The following is a 21,509-nucleotide window of genomic DNA, read 5'->3' on the forward strand; positions in this document are numbered from 1 at the left end:
GCACTTGAATTAACTATTGTTTTTATCATGCAGAAGTCTGGTTAGATTTTCCTTTATGAATTTCGAGTATGGTATATTCTTTGAACACACACTATTACAAGAGGTTTTTTTAAATCATGAAGTATAGTGGATTTATGATATTGTATTGGTTTCATGTGTACAGCATAGTGATCTGGGTTTCACAGATTATATTCTATTATAGGTTATTACAAGTTATTGGGTATAATTTCCTGTGCTATACAGTAAATCCTTGTTGCTGTCTATTTTATGTAGAGTGGTTTGTATCTGTTAATTCCATACTCATTTGTCCTTCCCCCACTTTGGAAATCATAAGTTTGTTTTCTATGTCTGTGAGTCTGTTTCTGTTTTGTATATAGATTCATATGTATAATTTTTTAGATCCCATAATGTGATATCCTATAGTATTTGTTTTTCTCTGCCTGACTTATTTCACTAAATATAATATTCTGAGGTCCATTCTTGTTGCTGCAAATGGCAGTATTTTATTCCTTTTCATGGCTGAGTAATATCCAATTTTATGTATATATATGTACATATATAATATATATATAAAATATATATATTATATGTGTGTATATAGTATATAATATTCAAATTATATATATATATATATCATATCTTCTTAAGTCAGTCATCTGTTGATGGATATGCAGTTTGCTTCCTTGTCTTGGCTATTGTAATAGTGGCGCTATGAACATTAGGATATATATATCTTTTTAAATTAGTGTTTCTGTTTTTTCCAGATATATAACCAGGAGTGGAATTGCTGGATCATGTGGTAAGTCTATTTTTAGTTTTTTAAGAAACCTCCATACTGTTTTCCATAGTGACTGCACCAACTTACATTCCCATCAACAGTGTACAAGGGTTCCCTTTTCTTGACACCCTCTCTAGCATTTATTATTTATAGACTTTTTGATGATAGCCATTCTGACAGGTATGAAGTGATACTTCAATGTGGTTTTGATTTGCATTTCTCTAATTATTAGTGTTGTTGAGCATCATTTCATGTGCCTGTTAGCCATTTGTATGTCTTCTTTAGAAAAATGTCTGTTTAGGTCTTATGCCCTTCTTTTGATTGGGTAGTTTGTTATTTTTAATTGTAAGTTGTATGAGCTGTTTGTATATTTTGGATATTAACCCCTTGTTGGTAACATCATTTGCAAATATTTTCTGCCATTCCATACTTCTTTTTTCACTTTGTCACTGGTTTCCTTTGCTGTGCAAATGCTTTTAAGTTTGATTAGGTCTCATTTGTTTATTTTTGCTTTTATCTCTTTCGCCTTGGGAGACTAAGAAAATATTGCTATGCTTTATGTCAAAGAATGTTTTGTCTATGTTCTCTTCTAGGAGTTTTATGGTGTTATGTCTTACATTTAGGTCTTTAAATCATTTTGAGTTTATTTTTACATATGGTGTAAGGAAATGTTCCAATTTCATTGTTTTACATGTAACTGTCAAACTTTCCCAATACCACTTGAAGACACTGTCTTTTCTTCATTGCATATTTTTGCCTCTTTTGTTGTAGATTAATTGACTAGAGGTGTATGGATTTATTTCTGGGATTCTATTCTGTTCCATTGATCTATGTGTCTGTTTTTGTGTTAATACTATGCTGTTTTGATTGCTGTAGCAGTCTCAAATCTGGAAGGATTATACCTCCAGCTTTGTTCTTTTTTTCTCAGGATTGCTTTGGTAATTTTAGGTCTTTTGTAGTTCCATATAAATTTTAGAATATTTTGTTCTATTTCTGTGAAAAATATCATGGTTATTTTAATAGGGATTGCACTAAATCTGTAGATTGCTTTGAGTAATATTGAATTAACAATATTAATTCTTCTAATCCAAGAGCATGGGTTATCTTTCCATTTCTTTGAATCCTCTTCAGTTTCTTTGATCAATGTTTTATAGTGTTGGGTGTTTAAGTCTTTCACCTCCTTGGTTAATTTTATTCCTAGGTATTTTCTTTTTGATATGATTTTCAATGAGATTTATTTTTCCTTTCTCTTTCTGATATTTCATTATTAGGGTGTAGAAACACAACAGATTCCTTATATTAATCTTGTATCATGCTACCTTACGGAATTCATTTATTAGTTTTAGTAGTTTATGTGTGAAGACTTTAGGATTCTCTATATAGAGTATCATGTCACCTGCAAATATTGACAGTTTTACCACAAGTTTTTTTTTTTAATCTAGTTTTTTTCCAGTAATTTTATAGTTTTATTTTTCACTTTAATCCATTGATTGAGCTGGATTTTTTTTTTTCAATAATGAGTGGTCTCAATCAGTATTTTCTCTTTTTCCCCCCAAAGAACTAATTAATCATCCCAATACCAATACCATATATGTCTTGTTTTCACTGAATAATCTTTCATGTTCTCACTGATTTGATAACCATATTACAAATATATTTGAGTACCTGTATATGTCAAACACTGTAATAAGAAAATGGTGAACACAGATACCACCCTTTGCTTCATGAGGCCTAACTTTTAATGGGGGATTTGTTTTTATAGACAACAAATAAAATATTGTACTATACAATTTATAACAATAACTAACATTCATTGAGCACTTATCTACCTGACACTATTTTGGGACTTGTTACTCTGCTGCCCATGGCTAAATCCAGTCAGCATCCTGTTTTCACATAGCCAGTAAGCAAAGACTGAGTTTAAATTTTTGGAGCATTGTTTTAAAAAGCAAGGAAAGGAAAAAAAGAAGAAATATGAGCAATAGCTTTTATACGGCTTGCAAAGCCTGAAGTATTAACTATCTGTGGCCTTTTACAGAAAATGTTTGCTGACCCACGTTTTAAACATTTTACACTTTCATTTATCTTCACATTAACTCTTGAAGTAGTTAATATTGTTAAATAATATTTATATCTGCTATTCTTGCAGGTAAGAAAACAAAAGCACAAAGAAGTGTCTCATAATTAACATAGAAAAGAAAAACAGGGCACTGAATTACTTAAGGGGCTGAAAAATGAGAACGATATCTTACAAGGAAAATAAAAATTCAGACATACAAAGAAAGAGAAAGAATGTAATGCAGATAGAGGAAACGTGTAAAGAACTTGAGGCAGTTATAAGTTTGGTATATTTAAAGAACCTGAAGAGGATCAGTGTGGGTGACATGTAACCGAGTGAGCCAAGGAGAAGTAGAAAGTTTAGAGACATAGTAATGGCCAGATCATGTAAGAATTTGTAGACCATGGTAAGAAATTTAAATTTTATTAATTAACATGTGGGAAGTCATTGAAATACAAGAAAAGGAGATATGAGGTGATCTTATATATGTTAAGATAACTTTTATAGTTGCATGAAGAATGGAATAAAGGAAGACCAGTTTGATAGTGCTGCAGTAATCCTAGCAAAATATTATGATGGGCTGAACTAAATGGGTAGCAGTAAATGAGAGCAAAGGAATATAGAAATGAAAGGATTTGTTATGGGATTATATTTGGGATGTGAAGGAAAGGGAATAATGCTAGTTTCTGGCCTGAGTAATAAACTGGATAGATGTGATATACTTTGCCGATATGGGTATGACACAAAAGGAAGAGTTTTCTGAGGAAACAATTAAAATTCATTTTTTTTACATGTAAGTGTTGAGATTACCTATGAATCTAAGTGAGAGAAGAGCAGAGTCCTAGGCCCTATTGCTAAGAAGCACAAGCAGGTAGTATTTGAATAGAGCCAGGAAAGGAGATAAGAAGAAGCAGATATAAGAATAGAAGTAAAACCAGAAATAAGTGGAATCCAAGAGAGGATCATGTTTCAAGGAGAGCAGAAAACATTTGTTGTTTGGGGGCTAGAAAAGAACATAGGGCTGGCACACCTTCTGAGTTCTAACCTAAAGGACAGGGCATAACTGATCAAGGCCAGCTACTGGTGTATATTGTTCTATGGAGTCCTCTGTTAATATGAAAAGAGATATCAGGATGACCAAGTCCTGACAGGGAGCCTCACAGACCATCTGCAGTGGCTAGAGGTAAGGTACTATTATTTATACTTAATACAACTTTCTAGATTGAGAAACAAGAACAAATAAATTTAAAAACAAAATAAACAAAAACCTAACCTCTATGTAAAAATTTCCCCTTGTTATCAGGTTTCTATGAAGCAGTTTGGAACATGACTCCATATTGTATTCCTCTTCTTTTCTAATATTAACTTCAATATACCTGACTTTTCTGAGTTAAAGAGCTTCTTGGATATATAGGCAACTGGGTGCCAGTGAGGCCAGGGGCTTGGTTAGGGTCTTGGTAGAGAAAACTGATATGAGGATTTCTCTGACATATGCAAAGGAACCCCAAAGTAAGTTTCAGATTAATGTCAACTTCTGGGGCGAGCTTGGACTTCAGAGAACTCTGATTCCTGAGAGAAGATCACCAGCTTCCTGTGATATGCTGGTTCTTCTTGGCTCCCAAGAGACCAAGAAGAAACCAAATAGGCCAAATAGAGTTATTCCAGCCTCTAAAGCTGGGAGATTACTGGCAACTTTTTTCTATGTGCCTCAGCAAGGAGCTAAAGACCTACCACTTTAACATTCTTAACATTCAACTTTTTTCTCTCTCTCTCTCTCTCTCTCTCTCTTTCTCTCTCTCTCTCTCTCTTTCTATCCCTTTCTTTCACCCCTCCCCCCCCAAATTTAAAAGTTTGCTCTAATAGCTGATGCTGCTGATGAGTTGTCTGATGCCACTTTCATACTTATTCCTGGGCATCTAACCTCTTTTTTCTCCCTGAAATCTTATAGAATTTTCTCTTCTGTGGTTCTATTATTACATTAGATGAAGCTTATATTGATATTAGCCTTTCCATTTGAAAACATGTGTTTTAGCCCAGGCAAATGTGTCCTGTTAGATATTAAACGATCTTCACCCTTTATTGTCACTATTCTCTTCTCTTAAACTTCATATTAGATAAAATTTGATGTTTCCAGATGTATTTGCCAGGTAGCTTTACTTTTTAGTTCTTGTTTTCTATTTTTTTGTCTGTCTTCTGTGTCAGGACCTATTGGCTGTGTAACAAACCACTCCAAACTCAGTGGCTTAAAACAACAATTATTTATTTCTGCTCCCAAGTCAATGGGTCATCTGGATAGTGCTTCTGGTCTCAGCTAGATTCATGCGATTTCTGTGGTCATTTGTGGCTGCTTCTAAGATTAAGACAGAAATTGTGCATGATAAGGCTTTAAAATTTTTTCATGTCAGATGGCAAGGAAGCTATTAAAAACTAGGAGGATGTTAAAAGGAATTAGGAGTCAAGTAGAAGAGGTTCCCAATGGCCAAGATGAGATAGTGTGAACATTAGTAAAAATAATAACTGCAATGCATAAAAACACATTTAATATGTTTAAATCCATGAGTACATAATGACACCAAAAAAACCTGTCTTGAATATAGGAAATAACTCTTTGAAAACTAAAATAAAATAATAGCAGATAATAAAATAAAAGTAAAAGCAGAGGATCAAGCATTTATCATGTTTTTCCATATAAACTATATACATCTCTAGGTAACAAAATAGTAGATAAAGTGACATTTCTCTTCAGGTAAGCATTCCACCAAATAAATCAAGAAAAAAATGGTCATATTAGGATATCACCATTTTGCAACTCCTAATGACTTAATAATCTGAGTGATGATCATCAGCTCTTGCTAACATTACAACAGACAACCAGACTTCATAACAGTCTTGTCAAAAAATAAGCCTCTAAGTTAAACCCTGTTTACACAAAATGTAGAGGAACGCTTTAAACTACACCATGTGAACACAATCAACAATGTCCAGACTAGGAGAAACTCTACATAACAAATGCTCCAGTTTCTTCAACAAATAAATTACAAGAGAAAAATGAAAACAAGAGGGAGGGTGAACTAAATTATGATATTTAGGGCTGCACATTTAATGATAAAATTATAAAGAAAAGAAACTTTTACCATAAAAGTTAGCATAGTGGCTAGTCTTAGGGGAGAGAGGGGATTTGTAAGGGAGCACATGGAAGGCTCATATAACAAGTGACTAAAAAAATCTATCCTGCATGGGTAGAGGAGAAGATTAATGGGTGGTCAAATTATGGTAATTAATTAAGGTACATATGTGTTTAGGTGTTTTATTTTTATGTATTTGTATTAAATTTAATAATGAAGGAGTTTTTAGAAATGTATCCAATAAGCCTTCCACCTCTGACTTACAATGGAATAACTTGTAGCAGAAAGACGCCTTCTATCAAGAGCAAATAGAAAGGCAATTAAAAAAAAAAAAAGAAAAAGCTGTTTAAAGGCATCACAGGGGCTAGAACAATCAGGATTTAAAGGCCTGACAGTCCCTGGAGAGAGGAAAATATCATTAACTTCAGCCCAGGTTTCTGGACACTTTTTTTTTTCTTGGTGGTACGCAGGCCTCTCACTGTTGTGGTCTCTCCTGTTGCGGAGCACAGGCTCCAGACGTGCAGGCTCAGCGGCCATGGCTCACGGGCCCAGCCTCTCCGCAGCATGTGGGATCTTCCCAGACTGGGGCACGAACCTGTGTCCCCTGCATCGGCAGGCGGACTCCCAACCACTGCGCCACCAGGGAAGTCCTGGACACTTCTTTTGAGGTACTTGCTGATTAAGCTGGAAACCAAATAACATATAGAAAGTAGAAAAACCATAACTATTGGAATTGCAGTAATGAACTTTAAAAACTATTAAAAAGTTTAAAAAAAACAGAAAATTTTAAAATATGTTTTTAAGTGGATGAAATATCAAACCTTGTGGATGCCACTAAAGCAGTGCAAAGAAATTCCATTGCCTTAAGTACTTATCTTAGAAATGAAGAAAGCCTACAGATGAATGCAGTTCAGAGCTAAGCCCTGACAATCTGTACAAATTAGATGTATCTGCCAGGGACCACTGCTTCCAAATTGCTGATGATCTGGGTGATGTCGTAACAGTCTTGTTGGGAAAACTCTATGGAGTCTTGATCTTTTCCAGGATACAAAGCAAAAGTATAATGATACATTTGAATTTAATAGGGAGAACTTTCCTTTTTTAAAAAATAAATTTATTTATTTTTGGTTGTGTTGTGTCTTCGTTGCTGTGAGCGGGCTTTCTCTACCTGTGGTGAGAGGGGGCTGCTCTTTGTTGCAGTGCACGGGCTTCTCATTGTGGTGGCTTCTCTTGTTACAGAGCACGGGCTCTAGGCACACAGGCTTCAGTAGTTGTGGCTGGTGGGCTGTAGAGCACAGGCTTATTTGCTCCACAGCATGTGGGATCTTCCTGGGCCAGGGATCGAACCGGCGTCCCCTGCACTGGCAGGCGGATTCTTAACCACTGCGCCACCAGGAAAGTCCAATAGGGAGAACTTTTCTGATTACATAGGATACTAAAGAAAGAGCTGCTTTAGGAAACAAATAGACAAGAAACATTTCCCAGTCCTTTCCTATACTTTCCAAATACAAGATATATGTCAATTGGAATATGAAATTTTTCATATTCACCCATCTTTATTCCAAAGTGCATAATTCTTATGAATCCAAGAACAATGAGATAATAACTTTCATTTTACATGCAGATTTTTTTTTAAATTATTACTACAAGTAATCAGTATTTTTAAAAATCCTTCTCTTGAGGAAGCTCATAAACCTTACTTTGTTCATGAGCACTTCTATTTCTTTGTAAGAGTATTCTGTACTGAAGCCAGGAGTAATGGTATAGACAATCATAAAGGATGACATTATTTCTGTTCTAAAATATGTATTTAATCTGAACTAGGCGGTCTGGAATAAACATTTTCTTTTCCTCAATGAGGTCTGTCATCAATTAAACCTAATAATCAGAGCATTAATCTCACAATTGTATTTGTCATTATGCCATTATCAAGTCTTCTTAATACCCTTTAGCGGAAATAATTCAACCTTTATTACTCTTTAATGAGCTCTGAATGTTAGCTCTATTTTGAATGAGGAATTGACACTGGGGTACAAAAGACTATGAGAAGGAAGAGCCACAGTAGATAAAGAGGGGATTCTCAAAAGCCAACACCATAAAAAAAAAACCTTGATATTTACAAACTTGAAAGTTGGAGATTGAAAGGGTTTTAATCTGAGATCTCAAGAAGTAGACAAATATTCTGCCGGTAGACACAATCACACAGAAAGGTCAGTGCTTCCTTCTGGCACTCCCATTGACTTTTTGTGGGCACCCTGACTTCTAATTTCAACATTAACAGGAAGAGAATAAAATCTAATCTTACATAATTATAATAATGATAATTTAAATTGCCTGCCATCTGGATGTAAAATTTGGAATTATTGGGATGGTTTTAATTGGAACCAACAATACTGTTTAACATGACTAATGGTAATTTCCTTATGATAGGCTGGCTTATAAAACAAAATCCAGCTACTAGATACATACAAGAAGTATATTTAAATGAAATTATCAGAAAAGTGGAAAATAAATTTCTGTGCAGATATGTAATAGAAAAAAATAGGTGAGTCGTATTAATATCAGATAAAATGCTATTCAAAGCCAAGAGTAAAAAATGAACACATAGACAATATCGTTAAAATGTAATCTTACATTTTAAAGGTAATATATAGATTATTATATAGAGAGCTTCTATTACTGTTATTAATAATATTTAAAAATTAATTTCTGTTAATTAAAATTAACAGAAAACTAAATGAGTAGGATTACCAAAATCATTTCAGGAAAAAAAAAGAATCATAAAGGATAACTTGTCATACAAGATCAGTGAGACCTATTATAAAGTTACCGTAATAAAAATGTAAACACAGTATTGGCAAATAGGTCAATGACATAAAACTAGAGTCCAGGAATAGATGTAATATATATGGAAAACCTAATATATGATAGAAGTGCCATCTTAATTTAGAAGGAAATATATCTTTTCTTTAATAAATAATAGTGGCATAATTAGCTATTCATCTAAAATAAACAAACACGTATACACTATGTTTTATACCATATAAAAATAATTCCTAGATAGATTGAAATCTAAATTTAAAAAATAATAAAAGTGTTAAAATAAATGTAACAGAATATTTGTAAAACTTTGGACAGAGTCCTTTAGCAAGACACTAAATCCAAGAAGAAAGATTGATAGTTTTGACCACTGAAATCTATGCAATTATAACATAAAGTCTAGAGAAAAATAATTTTTGTAAAATATATCACTTATTTTCTAAGTACCTACAAAATATGAAAGTAATAGTAGTATGGTAGAAAAATAGATAAGAGAAAATGCAAATCACCAAAAACTTAAGAAAACATGCTCAACCTTATTAGCTGTAAATAAAATGCAAATAAAATAACAAAGAGACATCACTTTATAATCTTTTGTTGGGGGAAAAAGTGTTTTGAATGTTAACATCCAATATTTCTGAGCTTATGCAGAAATGTTTACAATGCATAAGTCTTCACAAATAATAAGAAATGAATTAGGAATTATTCAAAATTGAAGACCAAAGAAACATGGTATCTAAATTTAGAACATGATCTGAACTGAATCTTTTTGCTATAAAGAACATTATCATGGCATCTGGCAAAACTTGAATCAGGATTAGATAGCACTGTGAATGATTGTTAGCTTCTTGATGCTGATGGCTGTATTTTGGTTATGTCACAGAAAGACCTTGTTTGTAGGAAATACAACTAAAGTATATGGGGATATAGGGACATCATTTCAGCAACTTACTCTAGGTTCTTTGTTCTGTACTTCAACTTTTCTCTAAATCTCGAATTGTTTCACAAACATACAATACTCTTTAACACAGAAAACAAACTTAGAGATCTATTCTACAAAAATGTAAAAGCTGAATTGACAATAAAGTAAGAATTAATTAATCATATTCATAGCATGTAATGGTTTGTAGCCACATGAATGAATTAAAAGTGTGTGTTTAATTTCCACACCTGACCATGGACGGACTTAGAGAGGACTGATGCAAGGAAAAGGCTCTGCTGAGTATAGCTGTAGACCTGGTAGGTGCCTTGACTGACCTGAGGGTGATTATGCAGGCAAAGGGAAAAATGCTAACAACCTACACTCCTAGGTACAAAAATGCTTCAAGAGAAAAGTCATGTTTTTCATTCCAACAAATTATTCAATCAAAAGCTCTTTTCCTTTTTTTTGTTGGTAGTAATAAACTAAACCCACTCATTATAACGTGGTTTTCTTCCTTACATCAAAACTTTTTAGACCACAACAACATAATTGCATGTCTCCATTCTGCAGAGCCATTCATTCCAATAAAATCAGTAAACAATGTCCTAATAGTGTTGATTCTAGACATTTACTTATTTTATTAAAGTTACGATCTTCATGAGGCAAATGAGAATGATGAACTGAAGTTTACTCTGAGTGGGAAGCTGAGGTAGCAATACAGAAAAAATAACAAATGTATTACCCGTAAAAGAGTTATGATTCCTCTTTTTACAGTGAGCTGCTATTCTCTAAGGAAATTTCAAGTTAAATATTTATCAATTTCAAGACTTACATTCTTGATTTGGGTGTCATTGAAATTCAGACAATAAGGAAAAGGGAAACTTTGTTTTACAAGCAGTGTGATGACCTTCTTGTTGGGGGTATTATGTTTATTGGGGTCACACAAACAACAGGACATTTTACATTCATATAATATCAAAAAGAGGTGGGTAAAGGAAGAATTAGTATTCTAGGATCAGAAAATAATTTATAGAACCTTAATCTAAGCAATTTAAATTTAAAAGTCAATTTACTAAGTATTTAAATTAATCAGAACATTCTATCGCCTCCTTTTTACCTTTCTCTACCAAACATCATTTGGAACTTTCGCCCACTTGAGTGCATTTGGGAATTTGAATTAGAGCATAGGAGACTCTGGGCTCAACAGGACATGCCAAAGCCCTAAGAGCCACTTGAGCTTTATTTACATTTACTCTAGATGGATCATCAGGCTCACAGCTCAAGTTTTTCCTATAGCGTACACTCATGACATGGCTTGGAAAAATAGTATTGCCATTTATTTCAATCTAGCAAATCTGGTCTGTGGGAAAATTCTCTTCCACTGTTGGAAGGGACAAGACAGCAAAATTATCAGAGTAGACATTGGATTTCTCCACCCTAATTTGTTATAATTCATCTTGAGAAGGATATGCTGGGGATTTACCATTAACCATGCTATGTTAAGCAAAAGAAAATATATGACAAAGTTCTGACTCTCAAAGTACATACAGGGAAGTCTTCACTCTCTAACCCTGAGCTTTCTTTCTAGGTGTGTGAACAACATGGTTTTGTGCTATGTTCTGAGAAGAGACAAAATATTTGGGGTTTTCTACTCAAACCACTTAATATAGGCAAAGTTTTCATTTTTATTGTTTTTCTTTTCAAATTACATTGTAAATTCCTCAAAAATAAGAGTTATCCAGTGTCATATAATGCTTTTATACTCCACTGGCATAGCCCATCCAAAACACATACAAACACATGCACACACACACACAAACGCACACACTCCTCAATAGTTCCTACTCTGATGAAAATGCTTACTACAAATGTAAAATGATTTTTCATTAACTTGGCCTTAAAGTTTTCAAACTTTTTAATTCCTAATTTCCTTTATTTGGGAAGTCAGACTCAGATATCAATTTTAGGGGATTATTAATCTTCCCTCTAGTAAATATCGGTTTAATAAATATAAAAATTCTTAATTAGTAATTATTGAAAGAGATAAAACCTCCCTGAAGAAAGGTTCTAACACTCAACATCAATAATCCTTAGCTTTATAAAGGGGAGGAATCTTATTTGTTCTCCCTATTCTCCATACTACCCGCCCACAGTATTTTAAGTGGTCAGTAAATATTTTCATATGCTTAGGATAGGGTGAGGACAGTGTCGGTACATTCATGCCATCTTTATCATAGAAGAATTTGACACAATTAAATATAAAAATAATTATTGTATACATTATGTAATAGTTTTCTAGAACTGCCATTACAAAATACCACAGACTGGATGGTTTAAGCAGCAGAAATTGGTTTGTTTTTGTTGTTTTCTCACAGTCTGGAGGCTAGAATTTCAAGATTAAGGTGCGGGCAGTTGGTTTCCTCTGAGGCCTTTCTCCTTAGTTTTCAGATTGGCTCCCTCTTCACATAGTCCTTCTGTGCATATACATTCCTGGTATCTCTTTATGTGTCCTGGTCTCCTCTTTTTTTTTTTTTTTTTGATTGATTGATTGATTGACTGATTTATGGCTGTGTTGGGTCATTGTTAATGTGCGAGGGTTTTCTCTAGTTGCGGCGAGCGGAGGCCACTCTTCATCGCGGTGCATGGGCCTCTCACTCTTGCGGCCTCTCTTGTTGCGGAGCACAGGCTCCAGACGCGCAGGCTCAGTAGTTGTGGCTCACGGGCCCAGCAGCTCCGCGGCATGTGGGATCCTCCCAGACCAGGGCTCGAACCCATGTCCCCTGCATTGGCAGGCAGACTCTCAACCACTGCGCCACCAGGGAAACCCTGGTCTCCTCTTCTTATAGGGACACCAGTTATCGGATTAGCCCACCCTAACAACCTCATTTTAACTTAATTACCTCTTTAAAAGTCCTATCTCCAAATAGAGTCACTTTAGAAAGTGGCTCTATTTAGTACCCTAGAGGGTACTGGAGGGTTACATGCTTCAACGTATGAATTTGGGGGGCATAATTTAGTCCGTAACACCTTACTAACAGTTATTCGATGTGTATAAAATTGAGACAGCCCCTGGTTTCAATTAGCAGATCATGTACTCTAGCAAGGAAATAAATAAACAAATGATAATTTTAGTGAAAATATAAGTACAATAAAATGAAACATGCAAAATATTAAGGTTCATTTAGAAGGATCAAGAAAAATTTTCTGCTGCAGGAGGCATTTAAGGATGAGCCTTGAGTGCGGGAGTCCAGCTCCTGCAGGTCCAGGAGTACCTGAGGGATGGACAGCGTCGGCGAGGAGAAGTTAAATAAATCAGTAACACTGTGTATGTGCAAGCATGGTCTCTCTATACTTTATTTTCTCACAGTCAGGTTTATATACCCTAAGTGATTACATCATCAGCTGTTTAACTAAAACCTCAGAAGATATTCACAATAGATTGTACCTAATATTTCTAGATGTACTTTTAAAGTAATTCTAAAGGTTCTCAAAACATCATTGTTTTTTCTTAGAGTAGGTTCAATCCGTACTAATAACAAAGCCAAGCTAATATGTAACAAGCCATTAAAAGAAACTATGGAGGAGGAAGTTTCCTAAACTTTCCTATGTGTCTCAGAGGTCCACATGGACAGGTTTTAACAATGTATCCCCTAAATCATCTACAATATTTTTCACAATTTAATCTATCACTGTGTTTTTCTGCGCAAGAAGCTTTGTCTGAATGGACGAGTCAACAATTCCAATGTTGGCAGTCGACTCTGTATAATTAATTTATCCTTATACCAGAACCAACAATACCCATAATCATCTATTACTCCCATGTAGGGCCATTGTTTTTTTTATTATCGGTGTTTTCCATAGAAACAACCCTACATTTCCAGGTTGTTTGTTTTTTCTCCCACCAGCCAGGGGCTGTTGTTAAAAAGTCCCAATTCATAGGTTTTGGTTTGGGAGGGGGAAGGGGATGTTTTACACGGTTAAGCTTGGGACGGGAGGCAAATCCCCCATGTACTTTTTCAAGGCAGAAGCACAAAATTACAAAACAGATCAGAAGAGATGTAGTCAGCTTCCTGGGCTCAGCACTGCCCTGCAGCGCTGTCTTGGTGTTGTTCCATGACCCTGTCATGGCACAGAGGCTCCAGGTTGGCTTCTAACACTTGAGGAATCCTCAGGATGGGAAATGAAGACTGGACATGACTTAAATGCCTTATGAGGCTTTACTCTTCAGCACACTCTTTAGGTTGATAGTTTTATTCTCATTTTTAAAAGAGGAGCATTGATATTAAGACCATATGTTGGGCTTCCCTGGTGGCGCAGTGGTTGAGAATCCGCCTGCCGATGCAGGAGACACGGGTTCGTGCCCTGGTCCGGGAAGATCCCACATGCCGTGGAGCAACTAAGCCCGTGAGCCATGGCCGCTGGGCCTGCGCGTCCGGAGCCTGTGCTCCGCAATGGGAGAGGCCACAACAGTGAGAGCCCCGCATACCGCAAAAAAAAAAAAAAAAAAAAAAAAAAAAAAAAAAAAGACCATATGTTATAACATCAAATAACTTTCAAATGAAATGTCCGGATCTATCTTATTCTACCTTCCCTGAGGTAAGGGATTGAGAAAGAAAGGTTTTAAGAGAAAAAAATAGTATAAAGAAAGCCCAAATCGAGTTTATCAAAGAATTGCAAAAGCTGTTTAACTAGAAAATAAAATCTATATATAAAACCCATCCAATAATATATTAAAAGAACAAATCACATGATCACTGTAAATATAGACAAAATTATCTGATAATTCAACATTTTTTATTAAGAAAAACGTTCTTGGTAAAATATAAAATTTCTTAATCTAATAAACAATATGAAAAATCTATAGCAAGCATTAGGCTGAACAATTAAATGTTGGAAGCAGCCTTTTTAAAATCTAAAAAAAAGACAGGTTTCTATTAAGCATTTTACTGTGTGTACTGGTCAAAACAGTTAGAAAAGAACAAGAAAAGGCATAAACATTGGGGAAAGAAAAAAATAACCACTGTTGTGGTTATTATTTGAAAAAACCAAAATAACATGTTATTAAAGATAACAGAGATATGGATAGGGAAGGAACAGAGGCAGATGCAACTGTTTTGTTGGTTTGGGATTTTGTTTTGTAATCTTTCAACATATCTTACATATACACTGAATACAATTTAATATATTAACTATAACAAAATAGTAATCTTAAAAATATGTAAAATGTGAGCTTTCATTCTAACAACAGCTAGTTTTTAAAAAGTTTCTCCAAATTGATCTCCTTGCAGTGTCCATTCTTGTGATCAAAATTTGGGCTTACATATGCAAACCAGTTTTGTTAAATTCAAAATGTCTTTTCCAACATTTAGTTCTCTTTAAAAAAAAAAAATCACGCAGTTGCTCAGTAAGAAAGCTACTGAAGTAACTCTTATGTATAAACAGTATTTCATGTATAATGAAATGCCTGTACTTCTGTACTGTTTTCCTTTATTAATCACAATGGATCTCTCAACCTATTTTTTTTCTCTTATCTTGTTCTAGGAAGAACTTTTAAACTTGCTATCTGTTCTCAGGCCATGTATTAGGGGCTATTAGAAAGAAGGCACCATAGCAGAATGTTTTCTCTGGATTTTCTACCTGAATATGTTTTGTGTGCCTGAATGGTACAGTGACTACTGGAAACTAAGCCTTCCTCTAGTATTTAGGAGCACACACAGGCACCAGGTCTGGGGAGGAAGGAAAGGGACACATCCTGATACTTTTCTTAAGTCAGGTATAATTTGGAGATGCTGCTTTCTATAACTTGTACTTATTAAGGACTTATTCTTTACTAGGCACTGATCTGGTATACATTATTAAAAACTGTATCATGACTAGTAGGACAGGCAAACAAACCAGCTATTACACATTAAAGTAGGAATGCTCAATAGAAATGCTAAGAGAGCACAGAGAAGGGGCACCTCTCTTAACTTGAGAGAGTTAAAGGAAAAGAACTTAGACTATTTATGAGATGTTTGCTGTGGGGATTTTGTATATGCTTGTGGTCAGCACAATAATGTACCCCAAATCTCTCCACTCCTTAATCCCTGGACCTTGTGAATAACCTGTTACACGGCAAAGGGAAATTAGGGTTTCAGATGGAATTAGCATCGCTAATCAACTGATCTTAATAACCATAAAGAGTTATCCTGAATGATACAAATGAGTCCAATGTAATCACAAAAGTCCTATAAAGTGAAAGAGGGAGGCAAAGAGTTAGTGTCAGAATGATGCAACCTGAAGAAGGACTCAACTGACTATTGATGGCTTCAAAGATGGAAGGGGGCTATGAGCCGTGTGGGCAGACTCTAGAAGCTAGAAAAGGCAAGAAAATGGATTCTCTTCTAGAGTCCAGCCTTTAGTTTAGCCCAGCAATATCCATTTTGGACTTCTGAATTGCTAGACGTATAAGATAATCCAAATTCATTGTTTTAAGTCACTAAAATTGTGGTAATGTTACAGCAGTCACAGAAAACCAGTAAAATGCTCTTTATCGAGTTAAGGAACTTTGGTTGATTCCTAGCTTTCTGAGTGTTTTTAATCATGAAAAGATGTTGAATTATTTAAAATGGTAGATATCAATATAACTTTACAGATATATATCTAGATAGGTAGATAAGATATCTAGATATAGATAAATAAGATATGTGTATGGATTGATAGATACATAGATAGATAGGTAAATAGATCCTATTGGTTCTGTTTTCCCAGAGAACCCTAACTGATAAATTTACTAAATATAAATATCTGGACATTTCTATAGTTTCTTATTGATTACTGTTTTTGTTATCCCATTTTTATTTTGGTAAATATTTCCAACATAGGAATTTAAAAGTTTGCATTTGATACTTGCAGATTTTGAATTTTTAAGCAATCTAAATATGTTGTTTATTGTTTTAGTGACTCTCTTCCATGGTGATTTGGTTCCTTGTATGTCTATTGATTTTGAATTGTGAGCTCATATTTGATTAATTCTATAATATGAATAATGTGCTGGCAAAAACTGAGAGTGTTTTCTTCTTGACAGAATTTGCATTTGCTTCTGCTGGGAGCCAGGCATTGTTATCAAACTTGGGCAATTTTTGTTCTCTTGTTCTCAGGTTGCCTTAAAGTCTCATATTCAGCTACTCCTACTTTGTGTTTTGGGATCAAAACCTAATTTGGGGCCCACTGAGCTGATATTGGCAACTGACCTCAGATAATCATAGTCTTTGTTTTTTTTGTTTGTTTGTTCACTGCATGAGATTATTATACTCTCTGTGAGTATTCACTCATTCATGTACATACATACACACTTTTTGCACTATCTAATCATTTTGCAGCAGGAAAATCCCCTTGTAATATCTGTTCTAACATATTGTCCACAGCATATTGCTAGTCCTGAGGATTTTCTTAACAAATTATGCAGATAATTAAAGGATAATTGGGTAGTTATGGAAATAAAATATAATTTCATGGTCATGGAAAACCTATAGAATTTGCTTAAAGGGGACCTTTCAATACATTAAGTTTTGTTTAATGCTTTGAACTTTCTTTCTAGTAGAGTGTAAGAGAATTCTGGACTTGGATATAAAATAGAGGAGTGGCTGAACAAAATGTATCTCTAGAATTCTATAAATTCAACTTTAGGTGATTTACCATCTCAAACAGCAATGTTGAGGGTTGTATTTATCACTTGGAGCCTTATAGAGCCAAAAAGTCTGCTTGAAACATTTTTATACTTGGAGGAATTTTATTTTTGGTGGCAGGGGAAAAAAACAGGGATTAGGAGGACCATCAATCAGGAGATAAAACAATTTTTCTTATGTATGAATCACAAACTCATGGAAACTAAAATTTTTAAATGATCCAACAAGTTATCTAATCCATCTTTTTGTCAAAAAAGAATTACCTCCTGAAGAATTTAAAGGAAACAGTCTTGTTCCATTCATTTTTAAAAATTCCCTTCAGGTCTATCTCTCTCCTTTTAAACTATCCTGGTTATATTAAAATTTGTTTGGCATAACAATCCTTTCAAAATGCCAGGAGTTAGAATGGTAATGTTCTGTGAAGATGTTTGGAATGACTTATAAATCAAAAACAATTCTATTACATGAAATTCAGAAACTTTTTATCAGCTGCTATTATGAAGCATCATAAGTCCCAAATAAAAGAATACATAGCAAATGTCCTAAATAGGCATTATTTTAGATAATAAATAAATCACTCAAATTCTGCCTAAGCATAAATAAGACATATTTGAAATTTATAATATATATTATATCTTAACTTCAGAATAACCAGTGAGTATAAATGTTATCTTTCCAGGTCATGGCAAAATATTTGTTCAGTAACTCATTTCCTCTTATGATTTAAATGGACTCCCTGATGCTGTCCAAACCACTATTTCTATTTAGCAATTATGTATCCACCTAAAACATAGATCGGATCTTGTCACATGACAGCTCAACAGCTCTGATGGCTCCAATCCCCTACTGAATGAAATTTGAATAATTCAGCCTAGAATTCATCTTCTACCTAACTTTCTAGTTTCACTTCCCATATATCAGTGTCCCTTCTCCCTTCTAAGTTTCCTGTGGTTCACTTATCTCATTCCACCTGCTAATTCCTAAACATATCCTCCATTATATGGACTCGGTCTTTGCTTGAATGTTTGCCAGTTACCTCCTCACCATCCCCACCAACTCTATGATCACATGCTGGAGTTTTAAATTTTCCCTCAATCTCATTTGTTTCTTCTTTGAAAATCATCCCAAGAGTTCTCCAGTTAAAATCAATCTCTCCTCTGCATCCTTCACTAATAATAATTTCTTTCTCTTTTATAGCATTTAGCATAGCATCATATTTGAATTGTAGATGTAAAAGTTTTAATTTATATTCTCTGGGGTTGTAAGGGTCACATAATAGTCATATTTTGTGTCTTCTCTACGACTTGCGTTGGGTAAATTCATTGAGCATTAACTTATAGCTACACTGAGTTAACTAATTGTTTATATGACATAGGGATTTGGACACAAAAAATGTACTGTAGTGTATGAGTTACACATACGATATCTAGAGTTAGAAAAGTAAGACTTGTTTAGCCACAAAATAACTAGCCTTAGACAATTTATTTAAGCTATCTTGGCATCAGTCTTCTCATTAATAAAATGAGTTTACAATTATATCTAACTCAGTTAAATATTTGTGAGGATTAAATGGTATAATGCTATGTAAAACATTTAACATAGTGCCTGATATAGTAGATACCCAATAACTATTAGCTATTATGATGATAATGATCATTTTTATAATTTTGCGTGATTGCTATTTAAAATCCCCCCCCCACACACACACACACATACACATACACTTAATGAGATTTTTCTAGGCCTTTCCAGTTATCTTTATTGAGTGACTTTACTCTCCCTCTAGTGGAGTTATCCCTGCAAAGGACAATTCACCAAATCTTAACTATAAACCGAATAAACACAAGCCTCACACATACAGGTACTACTGTTCTTTGAATATTTGTAAATGTAATTGAAAGGAGACCTTGTGCTTAGAATAGGCTCTCCACTTAGCTCTCCTGGCCTACTCATGAATCAGTCCTTTCCCTCCTAGTTCACCTAAGATCAAATTAGAATTTTTCAAAAGAAAGATTTCTAGGTAACTAAGGGTACCACAAGCACAGTGGCAGAAGGAGTAAAAAAAAAAAAAAAGAAACTTTCATTAACCAACTAATCAGCTATTAAGCCCTATTCGATTTGCCTCACAGGGGCTTCCAGAACAAAATCCGTGATACCTTTTCTTACTCTTAACCTTGAAAACCGTAGCCTTAGAGCTCCATCATTTCAATCCAGAACCATTTGGGATATAATGGACATGTTTCCACCTTGATAGCAGTCCACAAGCTATAAAGAAAATGAAAGAGGCTCCCACCAACAAACAACCCAAATTAGAAAATGGAGAAGGTTGTGCACTATCATCCATAACAAGGAAAATGATGCAGCATACATGGTATAGGAAAAATATATCATCCAGCTTCAAAGATGTAAATTAGTTCTTTTGAAGAAGCACAGATATTTGAGGCTATAACTTACAGTGTCAAATTAGATAGAAATCTTCAATATAGCTCAGTCTCAAAATCATGCAGGGTTCTTTTGGACTCAATACTGAGAGAGATTGTATCACTTGTATTACAGAATAGGGAGATGTGATGTGATAGTATTTTCCATATGAATGATGGGCCTGCACCTGTAATAAAGCATTCAATTTTGTGCTTGTAGGTGCTCAAAAGATCTAGATAAATTGAAAGGAGTTCCAGAGGAGAAGGAGAAAAAAAAAATAGTGGAATAAAAAATTTGATAGATGAACTGAAGACAAAAGTGCTACATTTGAGATTCCTAAGCAAAAACCTTGAGGAAGAATTTGTTTGAGACAATTCTACTGATACCAGAAAGCTCTACACTTTGGATTGAGTGAAGAATAAGGACTTTAGGATAAACCGATCTGTAGTATTTTGGACGTATACTAAAATAATAAGATGAAATTGTGATTAAGCACATTATCAGTGAAAACTTCCCAAGTTCAAGTTAATGACCATCAGCTGCTACTGAAAGCATAGTCCAGAGAAATGCGGCATCACCTTGCCCACAAATATAGAATCTAAGGTCCCCACCCAGAGCTCCTGAGCCTGGATCTGCATTTTAACAAGATCTCCAGGAAAACTTAAGGATGCACATTAACACTTGAAGAACACTGGTAACATACCAAAGAACAAGTTTTAGTCAGGGCAGACTTTACATTTTGACTTTACCACTTATTATCTATGTGACCATGAACAAGTCACTTAATCTCTCCATACTTGACATTCTTCAGCTGTAAAAGGGTTATAACAATGTCAACTTCTCAACATTATGTTGAAGATTATTGATATAATACGTATAAAATGTTTTTCAGAGTAGTGAGTAACCTATCAATGGTAGCATATATAAATGATATAGTGCTTTACTGTCTCTGAAGGAGAAAAATGAAAAGTGGGAGAAAAGAAAAAGGAAGGAGAAAGAAAAGGGAAGAGTGAAGAAACAGTAAGGGATTATGTTCTGAAGAGCGCTGAGACCACTTTTACATCTTTCACTCATGAATTTCAGTCTCCACACCCTTGGGAATTTTTGCTTTATCGTCAACTCTCTCTTGCTCTCTCTGAAATAGATATTCTTTTGCTCTTATTCTGTGATTCAAACATTCTCCCAGCGTGTCACACCTATGGCACCTTCCGAAAAGGAGTGAAAGGAGACCTGCTTAAACCTTTGGAGTGGGGAATTGGGGAACTCATTGATCCATTCTCCCTCTCCACATTCATATCATACATAGCTCTGAATATGTTGATTATGCACACAATATTGGTGTAACTACCTCATTGTGCAAACTCCAGAGAAGATACAGAATAGCAGTCAGAAGACATTTACTCCCTGGAAATTCTACAAGATGCAATTTGCAGTTTCATTTGACTTCTTGTCACGAGACCAAGAACAAGGCTGAATGGTTGATGATGAGGACGTTAAAGGAAAAGTTACTCTGACACTTGTTAAAGTGGAAAAAAAATCCTTTATTCAGAGCTATTGTGATCAGTGTCAAGACTCTGCAGTAGGGGGGAAAGATCAGCTTAACTCCAAACACAGCAAAGAGAGCTGGAGATTTATACAGAAGGAGAGGGGTCAATGGATGGAAGATTACTAAGAGAAGGCATCAAGGTTGGAGGAATTCTTGCTAAACGGACTTAAT

This window comes from Kogia breviceps, chromosome 4 (genome assembly GCF_026419965.1).
Source record: "Kogia breviceps isolate mKogBre1 chromosome 4, mKogBre1 haplotype 1, whole genome shotgun sequence".
In the NCBI taxonomy this organism is placed as follows: domain Eukaryota; kingdom Metazoa; phylum Chordata; class Mammalia; order Artiodactyla; family Physeteridae; genus Kogia; species Kogia breviceps.